This window comes from Crinia signifera, chromosome 6 (assembly GCF_055691185.1).
Source record: "Crinia signifera chromosome 6, ASM5569118v1, whole genome shotgun sequence".
NCBI classification, from domain to species: domain Eukaryota; kingdom Metazoa; phylum Chordata; class Amphibia; order Anura; family Myobatrachidae; genus Crinia; species Crinia signifera.
The window spans coordinates 165,076,522-165,100,677 of record NC_139222.1 but is presented as its reverse complement, the minus strand read 5'-3'; the positions used below and the strand labels follow the sequence as shown (position 1 = coordinate 165,100,677).

The 24,156-nt window shown below is 47.8% G+C and overlaps 1 protein-coding gene across 1 annotated transcript in view; it reads right to left on the bottom strand.

Annotated features, from left to right (window-relative positions):
* LOC146008528 (regulator of G-protein signaling 9-binding protein-like) overlaps nt 1-23,889 on the bottom strand; it is a 32,574-nt gene extending 8,685 nt beyond the window's left edge. Inside the window, exon 1 of the mRNA XM_083147912.1 lies at nt 23,748-23,889. The gene's annotated coding sequence lies outside the window, so the exon portion shown is untranslated. The remainder of the gene's footprint in view (nt 1-23,747) is intronic.
* Nucleotides 23,890-24,156: the final 267 nt, after the last annotated feature.

Here is a 24,156-nt window from a genome sequence, read left to right as displayed (position 1 = left end):
GAGGACTGGGAGGATGGCATGACAAGAGAGAGACTTGTAGAGTCCATCAACGCCAAGCAATACATAGGTAGTGACATTCTAAAGAGGGGGGGCAGACAGACAGGGGAAAACCTAGGAAAACTGATGAAATTATATACCCCTTGAACAGTGATCGAACAATGGGGCAGATTTTTAAGCCTGATGATGTGATAAAGTGGGCAATGATAATACACCAGCAGAGGTGAAAGTATGGTGGTATGGGTCGGTACGGTATACCGTTAATAAATTGGCAGCCAGTACGCTATTTCGCTCGTGCCGCCTATCTCATAGCTGCATTGAAAACTTTAAAATTATTACCCACTGCATAACAGACCACTGGTTGGCTCAGAATGGCTGTCTCTCAGCCAATCAGCGGCCTGCTACCATGGTAACAGCCAGTGATAAGGTGGGGAAGCAGCGATGTTCCCTTATGTGCCTGTCCTCTATGCCTGACCCCAGCGTGCTCTCTCTCCACCACTCCATATATGTGCTGAGCGAGCAGCGGCTTCCATAGCCCCAGCTCCTCCAGTCCCCCTCTGGACATTGATAGCACAGCGGCATCATGGCCGTGTGACGGTCTTTGCTGCTACCGGTAAAGAGGAGCCACCCAGTACCCAGAGAGGGCCGGACCCGGGAGAGAAATCATGACAGTCTGAGGGACCCCAGCATCAGCTCAATGATGGTAAGAGACCCCATACATGTGTCATCTACATGTTGGTAAGGTGAAAAATGTATCCACTCCAAAGACACAGACTGTGACTGCACATTGGTATTTCATACATGGAAATGCTGAATTAGTAAAGGATGGCCTCATGTTTGCAGAAAGTAATGTCCACACTCTGCTCCCTGTGTCACCTGCTCTGCTCCCTGTGGCCCCCACTCTCCCCCCTGTGGCCCCGCTCTCCCCTCAGTGGCCCCACTGTGTCCCCTACTCTCCTTTCTGTGGTGTCACTGTCTTCCCTGTGCCCCCACTCTCCCCACTGTGTTCTCACTCTCCTCCCTGTGAACCCACTCTCTCCACTGCACGCACACAGTACCACTAAGAATTTTTTCCTACTTGCACCACTGCACACCAGCCAACCATCTCCTAACATTCAAGTTACAGGCTGAGGTTAAAAAATGACAGTTTGCTGATTGGCTGCTTCATTAGACACTTTATCACTTCACCAGGTTTAATAAATCTGCCCTCCCCCTCCATGGGATTAACAAAGTTCAGTAAGGAAGCTCATCTATACTGGGCCAAGTGCAGTTCCTGTGCCCACCAGTGACGTGCAGTGAGGACATTGCCTGGGGAGGCACTCACCTCCCGCACTGCTGCGGGGGGGGGGGGGGGGGGGCACAGGCAGCAGGGGGTAAATGCGGCAGCCTGCCCCCTCCCCCTGCTGCCGGGAGTTTTAATGTTAACAGTGGGAGGCACCTCTCCCGCTGCCTCCCACCCTCACATGCAGCAGTGTAAGAGGGTGGGAGGCAGCGGAAGAGAGGTAGAAATTATGAAAATAATAAAAGAAGATATATAAATATCTTCTTTTTATTATTTTCATCATTATGACAGGGGAGGCAGTCTCCCCTGCCTCCCCTGACTGCACGTCCCTGGTGCCCACCTAGTGTTCTAGTGGTTATATTGTCCCAGATAGCAAGCTGTGGGCTCCCCACTCCTACAGTATATCTTTAGTGGCAATGTCACTTCCACTATCATTGACAGGGCCCAACTTCCCAGTGCTGTGCCATTTGAGAGACAGAGCCATCAGTATTGCACTGGACATGGGATGCCCCATTCCCTGTCTTTGATTGTCAAGAATCCCAAGAATGCTGAACAGAGCAAATGGAGCTCAATATAATGAATAATAATAATAAAAAAGTTTATAATGGGTCCTCTGGGAGGTAAACAGGTCCAATATGAGTTAGGAGGCTGAGCCAGTCAGGATGTGGGACCGTCCCCAAAAAAAAGGGACAGTCCCGTGAAAATCGGGATAGTTGAGAGGTATGCACAGCGTGTGATTGCTCAATGTGATAGCGTAACTATCTATCCAGCTAGCAGACGGTCATCATTGGGCCCCTGATATATAACAAGACTTTATGATTATTACGAATATTGTATTTTAGGATTCTTTTCCTTACCTGACGGTGATATATTTTATGTTATAATTATATATTAAATTGTAATTAATCTTTTTCCAGCATAGTCTATTTCTGTCTTTTTTTTTTTACTCATGGTAGAAGGTAAACTGCCTTTACATGCTAAATCCATGATGTTTACGTACATCAGAGTCAGAATCAGCTTTATTGGCCAGGTATTCTTGCATATACTAGGAATTTGTTTTCGGTTTGCAATGCAACAGCCAGGAGGGTAATAAGTAAACAAGTTGGGAACACGTACAGTCATACAGGTAGATATACCATATGTAAATGGCATGCAGTGTATTAGTAAGTCTAGTCATTCAGATGTTCAGGCATAGTATTCATACTTCCACCTATATTAGTGTGCACTAGGGATTCCTGGGATCTCGAGATTGTCATCCTGATATGCCCAATCCTGCATTTTTTACCTATAGAACAAACAAAAAATAAAAAATAGAAAGTCCCAATAAAGAAGTCCGTGCTGCCTCAAAGTTACTGGAAACACCTCCTTTGAAGAATACTGTGCTTTTGGAAAACAACAATGATGGCGCTTGACTCCAGTTGTAAGGTGATGATCATTCAGTTTTTGATGTGATATGTATAAAATAAAAATATAAAGAAAATAGGTGTCAGGTGGTTATTCAATTATATCATATCAGTGAGGTGGATAGAGGTGGTAGCTAGAGTCGTACCGAACTCACAAGGTTAATTGTGAGATCCCATGTATCAAGGTTTCTTTTATATGGATCACCTTCTGTGCAGAGGAAAAGTAGATGGGGAATATGCCGCATACCGTACTCACTAATAAGTGGATCTTTATACTCTCGTAGCGGTTTCTTTTCCCCTCAGACCATAGATTTAGGTTTCATATATGACCATAAACGCGTTGTAGTGATGTAGAGAAGGAAAAATAATATATGTAATTCAAGACCTTATCAAGTAAATGATTACATAGAGGTATTTTAGGGGTCTGTGCGTACCAAACTCACACAAAGATTAGTGGTTACGTGCTTGTAAAGGTATCTTTTAGAAGGTCAACACCATCAGTGTAAGGAACTCCTAAAGAAGTAATGCGTACCGTACTTACGGTCACATAGTATTCAACAAGTACATCAAGGTTTCTTTTATCCTAGTCCCCGGTCATCAGACTGTTGGACAAATTCCGGATCTCAAGTGCAGTGTAAAAAAAAATATATAGGAACCGTCTTAGGGTCACATATATACTTTTATTCACATACAATATAAAGGATAATTTAAAACATTAAAATACCTGGGAAAGTGGCTGGGAGTGGGAAATGCCACAACCCAGGTGAAGGTAGTATCAGTCACTCCAGAATCCAACGCGTTTCGACAGCTACCTGCTGTCTTTATCAAGGCTCTACGACTCTAGCTACCACCTTTACCCACCTCACTGATATGGTATAATTGAATAACCTGGGGGGGGGATCTTAGAATGCACACCCGATTTACATGAGGTGCTATCATGCTGGGACTTGTAGTTCTGCAAAGAAAGACATGTGGTGCAGATGCACACTCCATATTATTAATCAAATTCAATCAATAATAGAGGTTCTTGGTATATTCATTGGCCAAGAAATATTTGCCCACCAACCAGCTTCACGGTAACCTCATTTCTGGTGGGTCCCTAATACTAAGAATCTGGGGCGCGGAACCCCAAAAAGGCCAGCATAAGCCAGTCACCCCAGGGCAGCACACAAGTGAAAAACTAAGCTATAAATGTGTGTTAATAAGAAAGAAGCAGGAGCTAGAGGTTAAAAAGTGTAGTGCTAGGAAGTATAATATTAGTGAAAATAAATAGTGCTAAATAAATGTTAGGGTGTGCCACCCCGAAAGCAACTCGGTTGAACCAACCCAAGGGGAGCCGCGCCCCAAATCCATCTCCAAGACTAGCAATTAGTGTAAATTTTTAGGTCTTACCTTCATTGTGCCCTCAGTTTGCAGTCTGTGGCTACCAGGGACCAAACTGGTGAACTAATGTTCAGATCAGGTGGGCGGGGTGCTACTCTAAGTTGAAGGAGTCCCAACCTTCAGGTGTACAGGTGTACACAATGTTAGCTTAGGGGGGGGGATCTTAGAATGCACACCCGATTTATATGAGGTGCTATCATGCTGGGACTTGTAGTTCTGCAAAGAAAGACATGTGGTGCAGATGCACACTCCATATTATTAATCAAATTCAATCAATAATAGAGGTTCTTGGTATATTCATTGGCCAAGAAATATTTGCCCACCAACCAGCTTCACGGTAACCTAATTTCTGGTGGGTCCCTAATACTAAGAATCTGGGGCGCGGAACCCCAAAAAGGCCAGCATAAGCCAGTCACCCCAGGGCAGCACACAAGTGAAAAACTAAGCTATAAATGTGTGTTAATAAGAAATATTAACACACATTTATAGCTTAGTTTTTCACTTATGTGCTGCCCTGGGGTGACTGGCTTATGCTGGCCTTTTTGGGGTTCCGCGCCCCAGATTCTTAGTATTAGGGACCCACCAGAAATGAGGTTACCGTGAAGCTGGTTGGTGGGCAAATATTTCTTGGCCAATGAATATACCAAGAACCTCTATTATTGATTGAATTTGATTAATAGCATAATTGAATAACCACCTGACACCTATTTTCTTTATATTTTTATTTTATACATATCACATCAAAAATTGAATAATCATCACCTTACAACTGGAGTCAAGCGCCATCATTGTTGTTTTCCAAAAGCACTGCATTTTTTACCTCTCTGGCCACATGAGAGGCGAGTGAGAAGGAGCATGGAGACACTGCCGGCAGCCGGGCCCTGTACATTATTATTATTATTATTATTATTATTATTAATAACAGTTTCTTATATAGCGCATACATATTCCGCAGCGCTTTACAGAGAATATTTGAACATTCACATCAGTCCCTGCCCCAGTGGAGCTTACAATCTATATTCCCTACCACATGTACACGCACACGCAGACATTCTAGGGTTAATTTTTTTTGTTGGAAGCCAATTAACCTACCTGTATATTTTTGGATTGTGGGAGGAAACCGGAGAACCCAGAGGAAACCCACGCAAGTACGGGGAGAATATACAAACTCCGCACAGTTAGAGCCATGGCAGCGGGCTGGGTGAGGAGGAGGGGAAGCATGCAAGGTGACTGTGGCGGGCATACTTGATGGCCAGGTAGGCGGCAGGGGAGCAGGCAAGGTGACTGTGGCAGGCCAGGGAGGAGGGGGGGAGTAGGTGAGGAGACTACGGCAGGCCGGGGAGGAGGTGGGAGAGCAGGTGATTCGGCGGGCCCGGGGAGGAGGCGGCTTACTCCAGAGTCCAGGCAGATGCGGCGGCATGGAACCCCAGTGTGGCTGCGCTGCGTGACCTCTAACATCACGCTGCGCAGCCACGCAACCTTGTTGCCACGCAATGCCTGAGCTGAGCGCTACTTGCGCTCAGTCCTGCACGGGAGAAGGGGATCAAATGCGCATGCGCATTTTGATCCTGTAATCCCGCGATTGGAGCCTCCAATCCCGGGATTCAAATCCCAGCCAACAATGCCTTAAATCCCGGGATCCTACCGATTGGTATCCTTAGTTTGCACAAATAAGTCTTTTTGCATCTTTGCTGCAGTCACCCTAAACAGCCCACACTAGGTCATGTGAGAATATTTTAGCGTTCAACCAGAAATGCATCATAATTGCAACACCTGTGCGACTAGGATGCACCAAGAGACTGTGCTGATTAATTGTATATATACATATGACAGTTGAATATCTGTGTGTGAATCTATAAATCTGTATACTGCAGCATTGGCAGCTTTTTGCCAATACAAGTTCTGTTCTGCTCTGTGTCACACACAATATACAAGTGTCATATAGGAAATCTATCTGCACAGTCTCCTAGTGCATCCTAGTCATATTGTAGGAGCCGGACTGGAGGCAAAGCCTTGGGGGTAGGCTCCCCTGACAGGGTTTGTAGGGAGCTGACTAGCAGGATAGTCATAGGAGGGGTGTCTAAGGAGAGGGTCATAGGGGGAGGGGCTTAACGGGGTGTTGGAGGGGTTTATAAGCAGGGTTCAGGCGGGAAATAGGGGTCACTGGGAGATTTTCTCAACAGCTAAGCAGCGCTGGCATCTCCCATGGCTTCCTCAGGCAACGCTGATGCTGAAGTATCCGCTGCGCTTGCTGCCCTCAGGGAGGCAGCGGGCACCAGAGGGGCTGTGTGGCTGCAGCAGCAGATGTCAGGTCTGATGGGGGGACTGGGAGCAGCAACGCAGGAGGCTGCTCCAGCGGGTGCACGGCCTCAGAGGTCTAGGCCTCCGGAGCGCTTCAGCCCATCTGTGTCCCCCAGGGTTCAGCGCCGTTCGCGGAGCCCCGTTAGGGACCCTCCAGGCCAGGCTGCGGGCCGGGCACCTTCCGCCCGCAGGACCAGGTCTGGGAGGAATCCAACCAGCAGGCGGAACCCTCCGCGCGGGGGGGATCCCCCCCCCGTGCAAGAAGATCCGGCGGTGCGTGGTACTGGACCTGGAGCGGCGGGGCATGCGGCGCATGCTGCCGCCCAGCGTGGGGAGAGTCGTGCCAGGGGGGCTGAAGTACAGGCTGGGGACCGTAGGCCTGGTACACGGAGCGTGCGGCGCACAGCTGGCTCCGCCTCCAACGAGGTTACGCCGGCTGGTGCTGTTACGGAGGGTCGGGATGACAGGAGAAGAGAGATGTCAGCGTCAGCAGATGATGGAGAAGTACCTGGTCCTTCATCGTTGGATGGGGCTCGTCAGGACACTGGACCTGCGGCTGCTGGGTTCACAGCCCCCAGGCAGCCTGGTGAGTCTGTCTCTATGTCTGTTAATGCTTTAGCGCAGAGTCAGGGGGGGGGAGGGTTAGCCCTCCAGGGGGAGATGAGCAGGGGCTTTAATGAATTATTGAGTGGTTTTGCAGATTGTTTGGTGGGTTTGCGGCAGGGGGCGGGGCCGTCCCCGGCGGCGGCGTGGGCGCCGCAGAATTCGGGCACACCAGTTAGCAATAGTGTGCCAGTCAGTAATAGTGTGCCGGTTAGCAGTGGGGTGCCGGTGAGCAGCGGGGTGCCGGTATCTGGCGGTGAGCAAAGTAGCAGTAGTGCGGGGGCAGAAGGGGGCAGTGTGGGGTCGCAGGAGGAAAGTGGGAGGCTCAGTGACACTGCAAAAGGGCAGGTGTATGTATGTTTTGAGGGGCCATTGGGGGCCCATCTGAAGCAGGAGGTGCGGGAGAAGATTTGGAAAGGGGAATACGTGGATATATTTTCATTGCTCCCTTTAGAGCGTTTTAATCTGGATAGGCCCCGTAAGGAGGAGAAGAAGGAGGAGGAGGAACGGCGGCGGTATCGGCTGATACCGCGGTCATTTACGAACTGGTTGCAAGCATTTGCTATTCTAGCTAGCGTGATTGGGGAGAAGGCACCTGACAATTGTTCAGGCTTGTTTTGTTACATGGATGCGATAGGAGAGGCGTACCGGGTATATGGGGGCTTGGCTTGGCTCCGGTACGACGAGCAGTTTAGACAGAGGAAAGCGGTGCGCCCTAACATACGTTGGGACCATAAGGATATTGCTTTATGGTTAAAGGTGACGGCTCCCGTAAAAAGTGGGCAGCCCTTTCGTGGGGACGGGGGGGGGGGGGGGGCCGAGGGAGGCCACTATTGGGACGGCCATGCAGAAGGGACTCTGCTTTGCCTTTAATGACGGGTCATGCCGGTTTGGGGCAAAATGCAAATTTAAGCATGAATGTTCCTCGTGTGGAGGGACCCATGGGGCAAATAAATGTTTCAGAGGGAAGTCACGGGACGGTAATTCAAAAGGGGGAGACACCGGTTCGGCTGGAAAGGATGCTGGGCTATCTGCGTAGGTATCCTAACCAGCAGACAGCCGTGTTGGTGGAGGAGGGGTTTAGGGAAGGTTTTAAGATACCTTCTGACGTGCAGGTTTCAGGGAGTTTTAGGAGGAATTTGAAGTCGGCAAGGGAGCATCCAGAGGTGGTGCAGGAAAAACTGCTTAAGGAGGTGCAGCTGGATCGTATGGCTGGACCTTTTGGGGCGGCACCATGGCCAGATTTGATAGTCTCTCCATTGGGGGTGGTACCTAAAAAGAAGGCGAACAAGTTTCGTCTTATACACCATTTATCTTTTCCAAAGGGGGCGTCGGTCAATGATGGCATTGACCCCGACATCTGCTCGGTGGTTTATACATCGTTTGACGCGGCAGTTCAGTGGGTGAAGCGGTTTGGGAAAGGGGCCAGGTTGGCAAAGACTGATATCGAATCGGCATTCCGTTTGCTGCCGGTTCACCCAACCAGTTTGCGTTTGTTGGGATGTTGTTGGGACGGGGAGTTTTTTGTTGATCGATGTTTACCGATGGGTTGCTCCTTGTCGTGTGCTTATTTTGAGGCCTTCAGTTCCTTTTTGGAGTGGGTGGTTAAGGATGTTTCTGGGTGCAGTTCAGTTATTCATTACCTAGATGACTTCTTATGTATTGGTCCTGGGGGGACCGGTGTATGTGATTTGTTGTTAGGGACTGTTGAAAGGGTGGCAGCGGATTTCGGGGTCCCGCTTGCGCCAGGTAAGACGGAGGGCCCTGCGACTGTGATCAGTTTTTTGGGTATTGTCATTGATACCGAGAATATGGAGTGCCGCCTGCCCGAGGAGAAATTGCTGGGTTTGAAGGCCGAGGTACGGAGGGCATTGCTGTTGAAGAAGATTAGATTGCGGGCATTGCAGTCCTTGCTGGGTAAATTGAATTTTGCGTGTCGCATTATGCCTATGGGCCGCATTTTCAGCAGGAGGCTGGCAGCAGCGACAGCGGGGGTGGTTCTTCCTCATCATTTTGTCAGATTGGGTAGTGAGTTGAAAGGGGATTTGCGGGTGTGGGCAACTTTTTTGGAAGCTTTTAACGGCAGAGCTTTGTGGATGTCAGACACATGCGTGGCTACTGAGCTAGACCTCTTCACAGACGCGGCCGGGAGTGGCGGTTTTGGAGCATATTGCCAGGGACATTGGTGTGTAGGCCGGTGGCCGGAGTCTTGGGTGCAGAGGGGCATGGTAAAAAACTTGGCATTGTTGGAGTTGTTTCCTATTTTGGTTGCGGTAGTTGTTTGGGGGGAGTTGTTCCGCAATAAGAAGATTTGTTTTCACTGCGTTAATTTGGGCGTTGTCATGGCTATTAACCAATTGTCGTCATCTTCACCGCCAGTGGTCACTATTTTGCAGCAGTTAGTATTAGAATGTCTGGCTTTGAATTTGTGGGTGGTGGCTAGGCACGTCCCCGGTGTCTCTAACGGCATTGCGGATTCTTTATCTCGTTCACAGTGGGAACGTTTCCAGGAGTTGGCACCAGAGGCGGACAGGGAGGGGACCGGGTTCCCGAGTCGGCTCTGGGCTCTGCTGGACGGGTAGTCGATCAGCTCATCAGGGAATCTTTGGCCCCGAATACATGGTCAGCATACAATCAGGAATGGCGGAGCTGGTTGGAATGGCGTGAGGTAGTAGGTTTGAAGGAGGATGATGACGAGTTGGCTGTCCTACTGTATATAGGCCATTGTAAGGAGATTGGTTGGTCAGTGGCGAAAATCACGCGCTGCATGGCGGGTTTGGCTTTTGGGTTTCGTGCAGGCGGCAGGCCTGATGTTACTAAAAATTTCCTGATTGCGCAAGCCTTGAAAGGTTGGAGGAAAGGACACGTAGTGCAGGATCAGAGAAGGCCGGTGTCCTTCCAGTTGTTACAGAATATGGGCATGAAGTTAGGGGAGGTCTGTAGTTCCAATTTCGAGGAAAGGTTGTTCGGGGTAGCCTTTTCGCTTGCCTTCTTCGGGGCACTGCGGATAGGTGAGCTCGTGAGTCCAAGCGTGTCCAGGCCAGGGGGGTTGTTAGAGGAGGATGTGGATTTATACTCGGATAGGGTGGAGCTAGTGGTGAGGAGGTCAAAGACGGATCAGTTAGGGAAGGGGAAGAAGGTAGTTCTCTTCTCTGTACCAGGGTCGGATATGTGCCCGGTGACACGGCTAAGGATATTTAAGGAAGTCAGAGTGGGCAGGGAAAGGGATCCCTTGTTGATGCATGCAAATGGTTCCTTTTTATCACGGTTCCAGTTCACAAGTGTGTTTAGAGCAGTCTTACGGACGTTGGGCCTCAAGGGGGAGGAATACGCGGGTCATTCTTTCCGCATTGGGGCCGCAACTGAGGCTGCTAGAATGGGATTTGGGGATGAGTTAATTAAGCGTATTGGGCGGTGGGAATCGTCTCGTTTTCGTTCTTATGTTCGTTTGGGGGATTGTTGAGGTTGACTGTGTTCTTTTCTGTTTTTAGGGCAGCCTCCGTGCCTGATTTGGATTTTAGGACATTCATATGTCTTTTGGGGAGCTTTACGGGCTGATGTTAGACCGAATGGCCGCCAGCTAGGTTTGAATAGAGAGGAGGCGTTGGTCCGCTGGCTGGGGAAGCGCGGTATGGTATGGAGTGGAGTGCTGCAGGAATTTCACCGTTTTGTTCGGCTCGATAGGGTTCCCGACATATTAGTTTTGCATGTGGGCGGGAATGACCTTGGGGGCAGACCATTTAGGGAGTTGATACGGGATATCAAGTTTGATCTCCTACGTTTATGGGCAATGTTTCCGGAATTGATCACGGTTTGGTCGGATATCGTGCCACGCCATTATTGGAGGGATGCAAGGTCGGCTGACAAGCTCAATAAGGCACGGATTAAAGTTAACAGGGCGATTGGGCGTTTTATGGCCAGGAACGGGGCTGTTGTGGTGAGGCACAGGGAACTTGAGTCTGGTGCCGGGGCATTTTGGAGAGGGGACGGTGTGCATCTGAATGCTGTGGGGATAGATGTTTGGTCTTTGGGACTACAAGAAGGAATAGAAACAGCGTTCCGGATGTGGGGGGGGCGCACGGGGTTAAGAGTTTAACCTCGTGCTTGGTGGCGGAGGGGGGTCCTCGAGGTTAGTGGCATTGAGGCTTAATTATGCGGCGGGGAGGGCCCCATGAGGGGGCTGGACTCCCTTGGGTGAGGTTAATTAATGAGCACTGGGTGTTTACAATTGGTGCCCTCGAGCCAATCGCTATCGGCTGGGGGTAAGAGCTCCTGGAAGTGCTTAGAGGTGTGGATAGATTTATTGAGGGCCTCGGGGACCACCTTCCGTGGGAATGTTTTTGGTTATTGTTAAAATTGTATTGTTTCAATAAAGATGGCTGCTGTGGCCAATTTTATCCAACAAGAGAGTTATGTCATTTTTGGGGGGATAATTGGGCACAGCGATTAGACAATACCCTGTCATGTAGGAGCCGGACTGGAGGCAAAGCCTGGGGGTAGGCTCCCCTGACAGGGTTTGTAGGGAGCTGACTAGCAGGATAGTCATAGGAGGGGTGTCTAAGGAGAGGGTCATAGGGGGAGGGGCTTAACGGGGTGTTGGAGGGGTTTATAAGCAGGGTTCAGGCGGGAAATAGGGGTCACTGGGAGATTTTCTCAACAGCTCCCACCCACCCTTCCCTGTTTTTTATAGGTTAGGTAGACTATTTGATAGGATGTCTTTTTGTCACAGTGGCCTGTGCGGAGGGGGGTCCTCGAGGTTAGTGGCATTGAGGCTTAATTATGCGGCGGGGAGGGCCCCATGAGGGGGCTGGACTCCCTTGGGTGAGGTTAATTAATGAGCACTGGGTGTTTACAATTGGTGCCCTCGAGCCAATCGCTATCGGCTGGGGGTAAGAGCTCCTGGAAGTGCTTAGAGGTGTGGATAGATTTATTGAGGGCCTCGGGGACCACCTTCCGTGGGAATGTTTTTGGTTATTGTTAAAATTGTATTGTTTCAATAAAGATGGCTGCTGTGGCCAATTTTATCCAACAAGAGAGTTATGTCATTTTTGGGGGGATAATTGGGCACAGCGATTAGACAATACCCTGTCATGCTTTGTGACTAATACACTCGGCCCCCCAAAAAAAGACACACACATTGTTAGCAGAGTTGCTTGGGACCTGACAGCTCACTCATGCCAGGCATGTCACACTGCGTGACATATTCTAGTTCACTCTTTCTGACAAAATCTTTCTCAGATGGACAAAACATTGTGCACTGCCGGGGGGGCAGATGTAACATGTGCAGAGAGAATTAGATTTGGGTGAGTTATTTTGTGTCCGTGCAGGGTAAATACTGGCTGCTTTATTTTTACACTGCAATATAGATCTCACTTTGAAGTAAAACCCCACCCAAATCTAATTCTCTCTGCACAAGTAACATCTGCCCCACCTGCAGTGCACATGGTTTTGTCCATCTAAGAAGGATTTTGTCAGAAAGAGTGAACTAGAATAAGGCCCATAGTGAGACTGGGGACATGTCTGTATGTTTTACTATGCTTAGTCATAGTCTTGTATCTATTATATTTGTTATTGTATTCATGTATGTCACTTCCTTATGATAATTGTCTAGTATTATTTGATCTGTGGCACCCTATAAATAAATGAGGATGTTGGTGATGAATAAGCTCCTCCATGTTAATGATATGTCGACAACTTGTGTGAGACATCACACTATGCCTGTGCATATTCCATTTGCTACACATATGAACCCATGGACGCTGCAACTGTATCTCCTTAGGGTGTTCCTCCCTCTCCATAAAGGCTTAGCATCTCCCCCCTCTATTTTTCCATTGATGTGTTGTTGCCTGCTTTGGAAAAAGATGCCGCTTGTGAGCCAGAGTATAGTTCTGCAAAGCGTGAGCCGAGTAGAGACCTGCTGCTTCTCACACCAGAGTTACTTGGCAACGAGGCTGCAATTAACCCTTTCCTAAATTCATAAGCGTAGTCCAGGAACTGCGCCAAAGTGAGTGAAGTATTAGAAAAAAAATATGCTTCCTTCTCCTGTCAGACACCATTTGTCTGTACAGGATGTGCATGGAATAAATATGAATGAGAGGAGGCTTTATACAATGCATCAGCAGGAATTATAGGAAACATTTATTCAATGATAATATGTAACCTAAAATATATATATATTTTTTTAATAGTTACTAATCATTTAACAAATGTATTTGTATATGGAATACAAATTTCCAAAACAGAATATTTTTGTTACAATCATTATCCAAACACTGCAGAAACATGTCATTTACAGTAATGGTGTGTACACACTTGTACAATGTGCATGAGATTTTGACTATATAGTCAAAATCTCATTTGGATCTCATGCAGATTGTATGGGTTTTAACCCTTGCGATCCCGATGCGATCCCGATGCGCACTCCCATATCGCAGCCAGAAAGTCTTGGCTGCATAGACTATATATTGCAGATCTGCACTATATAGTCTAAATCAGGCTTGTCCAACCTGCGGCCCTCCAGATGTGCTAAAACTACACATCCCAGCATGCCTTGCCACAATTTGGCTATTAGGGTATGCTAGAATGATGGCAATGCATGCTGGGATGTGTAGTTTTAGCACATCTGGAGGGCCGCAGGTTGGACATGCCTGGTCTAAATTGTATGCAGATAGTCTAAATTGTACAAGTGTGTGCACACCTTAAAGAGTAAGTAAAATTGTGTCAGTGTCCCAGAGGGGAACCAACAGTGTAACCAAATATTCACATATGTTTGATTTGTCAGCATAAGAGTTGTTTGCTTAGTGCTAAGCATAGTAGCTACATAAAACTAAAATAAAAATAAATAAAAATATTATTTTTACTTGGATTTAAAAGGGAGGAAACAGGCTGCTGGGAAGGGTGCATTTGATTATATTACACAAACTACACCGTATCGATAGTAGCTATGTAGGCCATTTTTGTGCAAGTTGAGTCTTCTAGTTTTAATTAGTAAAATAGTGGTCAGTGGCATTGATGGAATCTACCACATAAATATAAGTAAAACATGCCTGCTCTACATTGGCATAACTCCCAGAGACATTGGTGGCAGTGGCCACTGGCCTCCAGCTATCAAAGGGGCCCCAAAAAGGGGTCTGCTGAATTAGGACAGATTTCTCTTCACTGATTTCATAGAGATTTGCTACAGTCACTGCTGACTCAAAACCCCCCTTTATAGCCCCTTGAGCTGAAGAGTCTCGGAATGTGAGATAACAGATTAATGTGCCTATATAGGGCCTAATTCAGACTGGATTGCAAAGGACATGTTGGGGGATATTTAACAGGACGAGAGAGTTGGTAAGAAATCTCCAGTGTTTTTAAAGCGGCAATCATTTACATTGCAAAACCAGTTTGATTTTGAAATATAAATGATTGCTTCTTTGAAAAACTGGAGATTTCTTACCAAATCTCTCACTTTCTGAATCTCAAATCCTATTAAACTTCACCCTCGATCTCTAATGATGGACCATGTAGCACTGCAGGTGGGGCAGATGTAACATGTGCAGAGAGATTTGGGTGAAGTGTGTTCAAACTGGAATCTGAACTGCAGTGTGAAAATAAAGCAGCCAGTATTTACCCTGCACAGAAACAAAATAACTTACTTAAATCTCACGTTATATTTGCCCCACCTGCATTGCACATCATTTTGTCCATGAGAAAAAAAGGTGCTTTGCGATGCAGCCTGAATTAGGCCCATAGTGAGATACAGCTCTGCTGTTGTGTCTTAGCAGGGTGGGGGTATCAAAGCTTAGATTTAGATACAATTGTGAGAGATAATGGGGACTAGTACTTAAGGCTCTATAAATGGATTCGGTATGAAATCCTGACGGTCAAAATCCCGAATGGTTCATAATACCGACAAGGACAAAATCCCGACAAGGTCAAAATCCCGACATTTAAAATTCCGACAAGGTCAAAATACCGACATATAGAATGTACAGGTGAAACAGTCAACATGACTTTCGGTCGACAGGTCGCGAGGTCGACATGGGTTTTTTCCACTGTTTTTTTACCCAAATGTCGACACAGTCGACATGGACACAGTTGGAAGTGAACCGCAGCCTCTCGCATGCTTCAGGCAAGGTGCCTCGCTGCGCTCAGCACACTATTTTATTCTCCCACCACACCCTAGTGGATGGTAGGGCATGAAATACCACCTGTCGGCACATGTTGGGTCAAAAAACAGTAAAATATCCCATGTCGACCTCGCGACCTGTCGACCCAAAGTCATGTTGACTGTTTCACCTGATCATTCTATATGTCGGTATTTTGACCTTGTCGGGATTTTAAATGTAGGGATTTTGTCCTTGTCGGTATTATGACCCATTCGGGATTTTGACCCTGTCGGGATTTTGACCCTGTCGGGATTTTGACTGCATCCCCTATAAATTACCACTTGCAGCCAACACCGAATAATACATTCCTTCAAATCACAATTAGCTGCAATAAGGAATCTTCATTCCAGATATGCCTTTGGTGAGACTCTGGGACTTCAGCCACTAGGAGGCACCACTTTCTATTTTCTATTTCTATTCCACTGCTGCTGTAAATGTGTGTTATTTGGTAGCCTTTGCTGGGTGTGGTATAACACACTGACTTATAACACTAATGACTGATGATTCCGACAGTCATTAGCCCGACGTTGGAATCCCAACTGCGGGGACTCAGTCAGCGGGGGAGCTCAACGAAGCACCTTGCGGGCTCGCTGCACTCGCCATGCTGCGGGCACAGTGGCTCACTACGCTTACCACCTATTTTATTCTCCCTCTATGGGGGTTGTGGACCCCCATGAGGGACAATAGCCACTGCCCGTCTGTTGGGCTTCTAGCAGTCGGGATTCTGACTGTCGGAATCCCGACTGCCGGTCAGTCATCTGGCACCCCATTTGCTATCCAGCCATATTATCGCTAGAGATGAACTTCAAATTTATTTTAAATTATTATTTATATATACAGTGAATATAATCAGACCCTGATTCAGAGGTGGACACTGTTGCAGACACCACTGCATCATGTTGTGCAGTGCAACTGCATCTTCATGCTAGTGCTGCAGCCTTTTTACTGAGACGCCCACTAGCTGCAGCACTAATCCACTGCTGTGTGTGAAAAAAGTGGTACTATCAGTTGCACAATCAGACATTGCTCCAGCCTTATGGATTGCACATTGTCCTTCGGAATATGGCCACTTGTGCCAGTGTTACTGAGGCAAAATATGCAGTTTCTGGCCACGGCAACCTGCTTCAGAATGCCCACCACCAAGATTTTCTCTCTCGCTGACTAAAATAATTCTGCTGGCGGTAAACATCAGTTTGCATGTACAAGTGCAACTCAGATGCATACACAGCCATAAAACATTGGCTGCTTGCGTTCCCTGTGGACTCTACGTCCACCTCTGAAGAATAAGATACAAAAATAAAACAGCATGGCTCCGCAAGGTGACAGAACATCTAATGCACAGGAGTGGAGAAGTCAAGGCTACTAAGAAATATAACAAAAGGTTCAGCAGCTAAAGTAGCTAGGTTATACCAAGAGGTCAATGGATTGATGCTCTAAGAAAAGGTTTGGTCTGTGGACGTCTCTTTCCAAAATTATCTTTATACAGAGACTGACGCCGGTATGAAAAAGGAAATAAAACCACTCCATTTCTGGAGCAGAGACGTCTCAGGAATGGATATTCTGAACTCAGGGGTGAATTTATGAAGCTTGGAGAAGTGTTATCTATCCCCATAAAGAACGCTATGAGCAAGGTGATAATGGTTCAGCCAATCAGCTCTTACCTGTCAATTTACATATTGTAGCTGATTGGCTGAACCATTATCACCTTGCTCATAACGTTCTTTATGGGGATAGATAACACTTCTCCAAGCTTCATAAATTCACCCCTCAGAACCCAAGGCTCCTTCGCTGGCTACAAGCTGAACAGCTGGCAGCTTCCTTTGCTCCCCTGGGCTGCCTATTAAGTCTACTCTGTGCTGCCTCTTATGCAGAGCCAGATTAAGGTCTAAATGGGCCTGGAGCTGAAAATTATCAAGGGCCTATTATGCGCAATAATGCAAACAACAAAGGGTTTGTGGCCAGCACCCAATAATGTGGGAGGCGTGACCAGTGTTCTGGTTGGGTGGTCTGCTCATGGGTGTGTCTCTATTTGTGTAAATACTTTCAACTAATTATATATGCCTGGAAAAGGCAGGGGGCTGGCATAGGAAAAATGAAGGGAGATATTTTGGCGGATGCACTCCAAAGCTGCACCCGCAGGATGCCGATATCCTAAGATACTTGTGGGGTCATCCATAAAAAAATACTGAAAGCCGAAACTTAGGTAACATTTCAGCACCTTTTATGTGGTCACCTAAGTTTACCACACCATATACCCCTTATACAAATCATGCAACACAATAGTAACCCCTTATACTGTACTTGTCTCTTACACATAGGGGGAAATTTACTAAAGGAAATTTGTAAAAAAAAATAGGCGTATTTGTATCCAGAAATACACTTATTTTTGACATTTACTATCCCGAAAATACGGCAATTCGTATTGATAGCACATCAATACGACTACGAATTGCCATATTTTCGAGATAGTAAATGTCAAAAATAAGTGTATTTCTGGATACAAATACGCCTATTTTTTTTGCAAATTTCCTTTAGTAAATTTCCCCCATAATGCCATATTGAATGAGCCAAAATTCACACCGACTGAGCCAAAATTCACACAATGGCACACAGATTGAGTAAAAATTCAGGGATTTACCTGGGAATATGGTCCCAGGATCATGCAGGGACATTCCCGGGCTGGCCCATTTTACACCAGCCTAGTCCCTGCATTTTCTGGAGTGATGGGGAGAAAACCCCCCTCCTAAAACAACCATCTATATCCTCAGAACCAACTGAGCCTTTTACATGTGGGCTTCGAATGATTTTGGTCCCGTGAAACTGTGCCATTTGGTTCCAAAAAAATCTGTCCTCAAACAACATGAACAGCCATGAAATGACATTTCAGAAATGAAAAAATGAAATGAAATCAGTTTACCCGCAATATCTCTAGAACCAATGAACCCATATGGACCAGCCTGGTATCAGATTGAAGACCCAGTGATTTGGGATTGAGATCAACCTCGAGCTTCTGTGATGCCAGAGGGGGAACTGGCAGCTGTTGGAACTGGGTGGGGGTCAGAATTAGCGGGATCCATGTTATCCTAAGAGGGGAAAACGTTCCAGGTTTACCTAGCAGTATCTCCGGTTCCCGGAGGGCTAGCAATGCGGGACCGGGCTCATTGGAAAGCTCTGGCCCTCAGCTACAAAATGGGCCTATTTAGAGGGTGGGCCTGGAGCTGTAGCTCCATCAGCCCCATTGTTAATCCGGCCCTGCTCTTATGTCACTAGTCTCTCATTTGGACAGGGTATTTGGGCCTCACTACTGTATATTAGAGTGTTGGGGTTTAAATAGCTTCCTGTCTGTTGCATCTGTGCTTGTTGCTTTGTAGTCGGACACAGTGTGCTGATACCACGTTCCTGTGAGTTTTTCTTTGTTGAGACTTGGATTCTGTTCCTGTATCCTGCCTTGAGATATTGGGGAGTGGCAGCAAAAAAACGCAGGCATGTCATAACCGTTTTATGGCATTTGAGGGTGCAACTGCAAACTGGTAGGCAGCTGCAATGTCTCTGGAATCTTCCTGTGACCATGCTGCACATCTATAGCATGCCTCCCCACTCCCAAGAAGTGCTGCCGCGTAGGGATGGACACCGCATTGCGCTGTTTCCCGTCCGTCAATGTTCTGTGTCGATGGTAGTGGTTTTACCATTTAATGGCAGCATTCCGATGTTTGCTGCCATCAAATGGTAAACATTCGATGAAGTTTTGATGGTCCTGCCCCCCAGCCAGCCAAGCTTCAGTGCTTCTGCACCTGTGTGGCTGTGCTGAAGATGGTTGCGCATGTGGTTGCACATGCGCTAATCATATAAAGGTTTTTCGGTACTTATATGTTAGTTGGGCGCCCACTAAGCTATTTGCTTAGTTTTCCGCGGCCGCTCGCCACGCTTCGGGCTCGGTGGCTCACTACGCTTGCCACACTATATAAAATCAACTCCATGCCGACATGGATAGTGGGGGTATGAGCGTACTAACTATAGTTGGCGCCCAACTAACATATAAGTACCGTTTTTTTCTATTGAATTATTTTTATGCGATGGTCAGTGACCATCACATGAAAAGATTCAATGGATTCATATTATTAATCAGAATGTCAACTAACTGTATGTGGACCCCATAAAGAGTCACAGGGATGCCAGTAAGTGCAAAGTGCTAAAATATTTTATGTGTGCCGACAATACAACTGTAAACTTGATAGTAATACATCAAGTTGGCAGTTGTATAAAATGCTGCAAGTAACTTTATACACTTGTAGACCTCATAATGCTGTTGAGTTTCTGATTGTCGACAAAGAAAATTACTACGGTATAGTAAGGAAAGTCACTGTAGTCTACTGTATGGAGAGGCAGTTCCACTGGAATACCATTAATGGGTGTAGTGCCCCTGGGTCCCACACCCTGCACCCATTTAGCTTATAATATCTCTCTGGAGTCGGAAGCAACAGTGCTGCAAAATCAGTGGCGGATTATACATGGGGTGACAGGGGCAGTCGTCTCAGGGCCTCCACACATCTGGGGCCCACACAACAGTCCCCCCCACACTCTTGGTACCTGGCCAGTGCAGGGATCTGGGCAGCGGGGTCCCCGCAGCGAATGAGAAGTCAGCAGCAGGGTCCCTGCCGCAGATAGGAAGTCAGCAGCGGGGTCCCTGCGGCAGATGGGAACTAGTAGCACTACTAGTTCCCATCTGCCGCCAGGGCAGCCAAGAGGTATGCTGAGCCCTGGTAAAATTTGGGGTGTGTGGCTTAATCATGCGAGGCGTGCATACCTCCCAACTTTTGTAGTAGGCAAGGAGGGACATACTTGTGCGCAGAAGGCACGCCGAAGAAATTAGGGGCGTGGCCTTGCTGTAAGGGGGCGTGGCCTAAAGTTGAGCCATTTAGTGAGGCCACTCCCCGTTTTCCGATGCTGTGGGGGCATGGCTAGCAGCTCTGTAAGCTGCTGGTCAGCCCCCAGCCCCTCTGCTTGCTGGAATAGACACTGTGTTCATGTGCACAGCGTCTATTTACCGGGTGACAGGGGGGACTCCCAACTGCTTCCCCCCACTGCGGGACCCTGCTGGGGGCGGGAGGGATGCAGGAACATTTCCAAAAAAAGGAAAGTTCCCGTAGTACGCGGGACAGTTGGGAGGTATGGGCGTGGCCACTTCCTGCAATTAGGCCACACCCCTGAAATGTTTAAGGTGGGTGAAAAAACACTCTAAAATCAAGGGGTGGGGGGGGTTGTTATTGCCCACCTCCCACCTTAGCAGCAGCAGCCAGGGCCATCTTTACAGCAGTGTGGGCCCCTGGGCAAAGCAATGCACTGGGGCCCTTACCCATGCTCCCCTCCTAGGGGTGGGGGGTGCTATCAGCAGCAGCTTTGATGTCCCACGGGTGGCAGGTGGTGCTCTATCTTCCACTCAACATGTAGGACCTGGAGCAGTAACTTCTGCTAATTACTCCTTTACTGCACAGGTGGTGGGAGGAAGAACACTAATGTGTAGAAGGGGGCACTGAGCTGAATGAAGGGTCCCTTGTTAATGACTTCCAGGGAGGTAGGGAGTGTTTTATAGGCAGGGGAGGGTTGGATAATGGAGTGGGCTTAATATCTGTTATTTTCCGGTGGAAGGGCAGCTTGTTTGACTGCAGATATCGCCATTATCTGGAAATAGATTCTTAGCCTTCAATAGTATAAAAACCTAGAGTCACAACTTTCAGGAGGTGCTGGGAACTTGGGGATCAGAGATCAGGAGCCAGAGCAATCCATCGACAAAAATATAAAACTGTACACCAGACGTTTGCTGGCGCAGGGACCGGCTGCTGGAAGGCTGATATCTCTGGATCTCGCCGCTAGTGTCGACAGAAAGGGGAGAGTCCCAGCTTTTGGAATATATTCTCAGAAAAACTCTAAGGCCCCCATTTATCATTGACAAATGCGATCTGGGCAGAATATTACCGCCCAGGATCGCATTGTAAAATGCGATCATATCACCTGAATGTATGATCTGCCAGGGCGCAGGGACAGGGCTCCAAAAGGAGCCAGTCCCTGCGATGCCGGAAGCCGGGGGGTCTGCGCATGCACGGTTATGCGCTGACCCCCCCGCGACCCCGCTGACCGCACTGCCGCTCGGGCAGTGTGATATGTAGCCATAGGCTACAATGGGCTATCGCCATATCAGAATGGCGATAGCCCAGGGCTGCGATGCCGGGCTGCCCGATGTTGATACATCGGCCAGCTTTGCATCCCCCATAGAAACCTATGGGGGATGCGGCCGGCGGCGCTGCAGGGGGGGATCGCAGCAGGGATCGGAGATTCCTGCTGCGGTCCCCTTTAATAAATTTAGGTGATACTTAATATTTGCGGTTAACCCCCGAAAACGGATGTTTTCAGGGGTTTAGCTACAAATATTGCTTGATAAATGGGCCCCAAAGTCAGAGAGAACCTGAGAAATCTGACTGGGAAGTGCAATTAACAAGTCGGAGGTGGACTGCTGCAATGAAGTTGGATATCTCCAGTTCCCCAGGGCCGATTTTCAAAATGAGGGTATCCCTGGAAAAAGGGGGTCCTCAGCTATCAGCATAGGGCCCCTGGGCAAGTGTCCATTAAGCCCATACGAAAAGACGGCCCTAGCAGCAGCACAGACCTACAGCATGTGCAGGCTCAGCATGAGCTATCACGCTAATTAGGACCTGCTCCCCCCACTGCCGCAGGGACCCCGCCGCTGACTTCCCATCCACCGCAGGGACCGTGCTGCCAAAATCCCTGTGCTGGCCAGGTACCAGGGGAGGGGGGCAACCTGCCTCTGTCTGTGGGGGGGTGTTTGTAACCGACCCGCCACCATCCATAGGGAGGAAGCCGAACCCCCTCCGTCGGGGGGGGGGGGGGGATATGGGGTGAGGGGTTGCTGCCTTCGTCGGGGGGGCCACAGACCTTTTGTTGTCCAGGGACCCCACAGACCTTATTCTGGTCATGTGCCTAAATTGATGCTATGGCCATTTTCCCAGCATTTTGCCCATGCACAGTAGGCATATCACTGGAAATGTCTGCAGCAGCCATTTTCCTGGAGACCTGCCCATTCACAGTAGACTCTGGCATGCTAGTGCTCAGAGCTCAGAAGAGTGGGAAGTGAGCCCAGAAGGAAATAGCATACGGATCCCTTCCTCATGATATGCTTTGGGCGGTTCTCTTGTCAATCTCGGTCTCCTCACATATCTAACAATATGGTTAGCATTTTGAGTCAATGTTTTGCTAATTGTGCATTCATAGCATGGCACATAGCATGGCCTATTTACTACTTGGTGATTTGTCAAAGCTTCTGATCATCATTGCTAAATAAGGGTTGCTTAGCATTGATTCCTGTTGGCACTTTTAAATGAAAGATCTAAGCTGCAAATGATTGGAGGCTTTGACAAATTACCAATTAGTAAATATAACATGATGATTGGTGTCTCACAGAAATCAATGATTCCAGCTAGAATTGCATTCTTCATAAGTACTGGATTACTCTAGATGTGCAACAATTCAATTATTATCAGGGTACGGATTACCCAGGAGAAATGGCATACTCAGACATCTGTACTCAGAAATGTACTGACATTTGCATACTCCTCTGAGGTTGTACTTTTAACCAGTGGTTCTCAACCTCGGTCCTCAAGTACCCCCAACAGTGCACTTTTCCAGGTCTCCCCACAGAATCACAAGCAAAATAATTAGCTCCACCTGTGGATCTTTTAAAATGTGTCTGAATAATGAGTGCACCTGCTGGGTGATCTGGAAAACGTGCACTGTTTGAGGTACTTGAGGACCAGGGTTGGGAACCACTGCTTTAAACACTCCATAACATTGTACATTTGGGCAGGGGCAGGGCCTGAATAAGATATGGAGACACCTGGGCACTTAAACAGAAGAGCCCAGGTACAGAAGGGGGAGGGGTATATTAGATTGTGTATACCTCCCAAAATGACCCATTCCAGGAGGGACAAAATGCTCTCTATCTGCACTTCTTTATATATGATTGGTGTCATCTGTGCTGAACTATTCCATTTATAATGAAGGAATTTTAACACAGGTGATTGCAATCATAAACTAAGGGTTAAGTCCAGGTAGGATGCTGTCCCTTCTGGAATGGGACATGTGGGAAGGTATGGATTATGGATATTAAATGTATTAGATTGAAACTACAGTAATAGTGTAATGATGCCTGAGTACTGTTTATAGCTCCACCTAATTGAGAGACAACTATTTTGTACAGTTTTCTTGTAGCGGTACCAAGACAACTTAAACAACCTTAAAATACACATAAAAAATAAAAACCACTGTATCATCTATCTTGTCACATGCAAGAGTAGCAGCAGCCTCTGTACTACTTACACACTGGGACAGGAATCAGAAGAGCTAGTGATGCACACAGGGCCACCATCAAGGGGGTACTGTGGGTACAGCTGTCCCGGGTCCGGCCACTCTGACAGTGAAGGGGGTGTCCTGGCCGCTCATACCACCCACTGCTATCCATCCCCAGCCTCCAGCACCTGCATCTTCACTGCCTTGCCGCCCATACAAACAAATTAGAATTTATAAAGAGAAGGGCCCAAGTTGTATGCCTGCCGTTACCTGTCCCCGTATCCTTCAGGCAGCGCAAGTGTCTTCATCACTGGCTGCACCCCCTGATGCCGCCGAATGATGCCGCCAAATAATGCCAGCTGGGCTGGTTGTCAGTCAGGCTGGGCTGGTTGTCAGTCAGCTTTCAGCCCTCCCCTGTGTGCTGTACCTGATGATTGGATTGCGTCTGCATAGTTTCTGCTGCTGAGCGCCTGCATTGTCATGTGTGTACAGGAGCTCAGCAGCAGTGACCACGTGCACCCCATCTATCCAAGGGAGTTGGGACTAGACGTCTGTCACCTGCTGCTGCTGGACACGGGAATTCCCTGCAGCCTATTGTTCACTGCATGCCATTATGAGTACCCGCCCCGGGGATGGATGCTGGGAGTGGAACAGAGCCTGAAGGTGTGTGTGTAGGGGT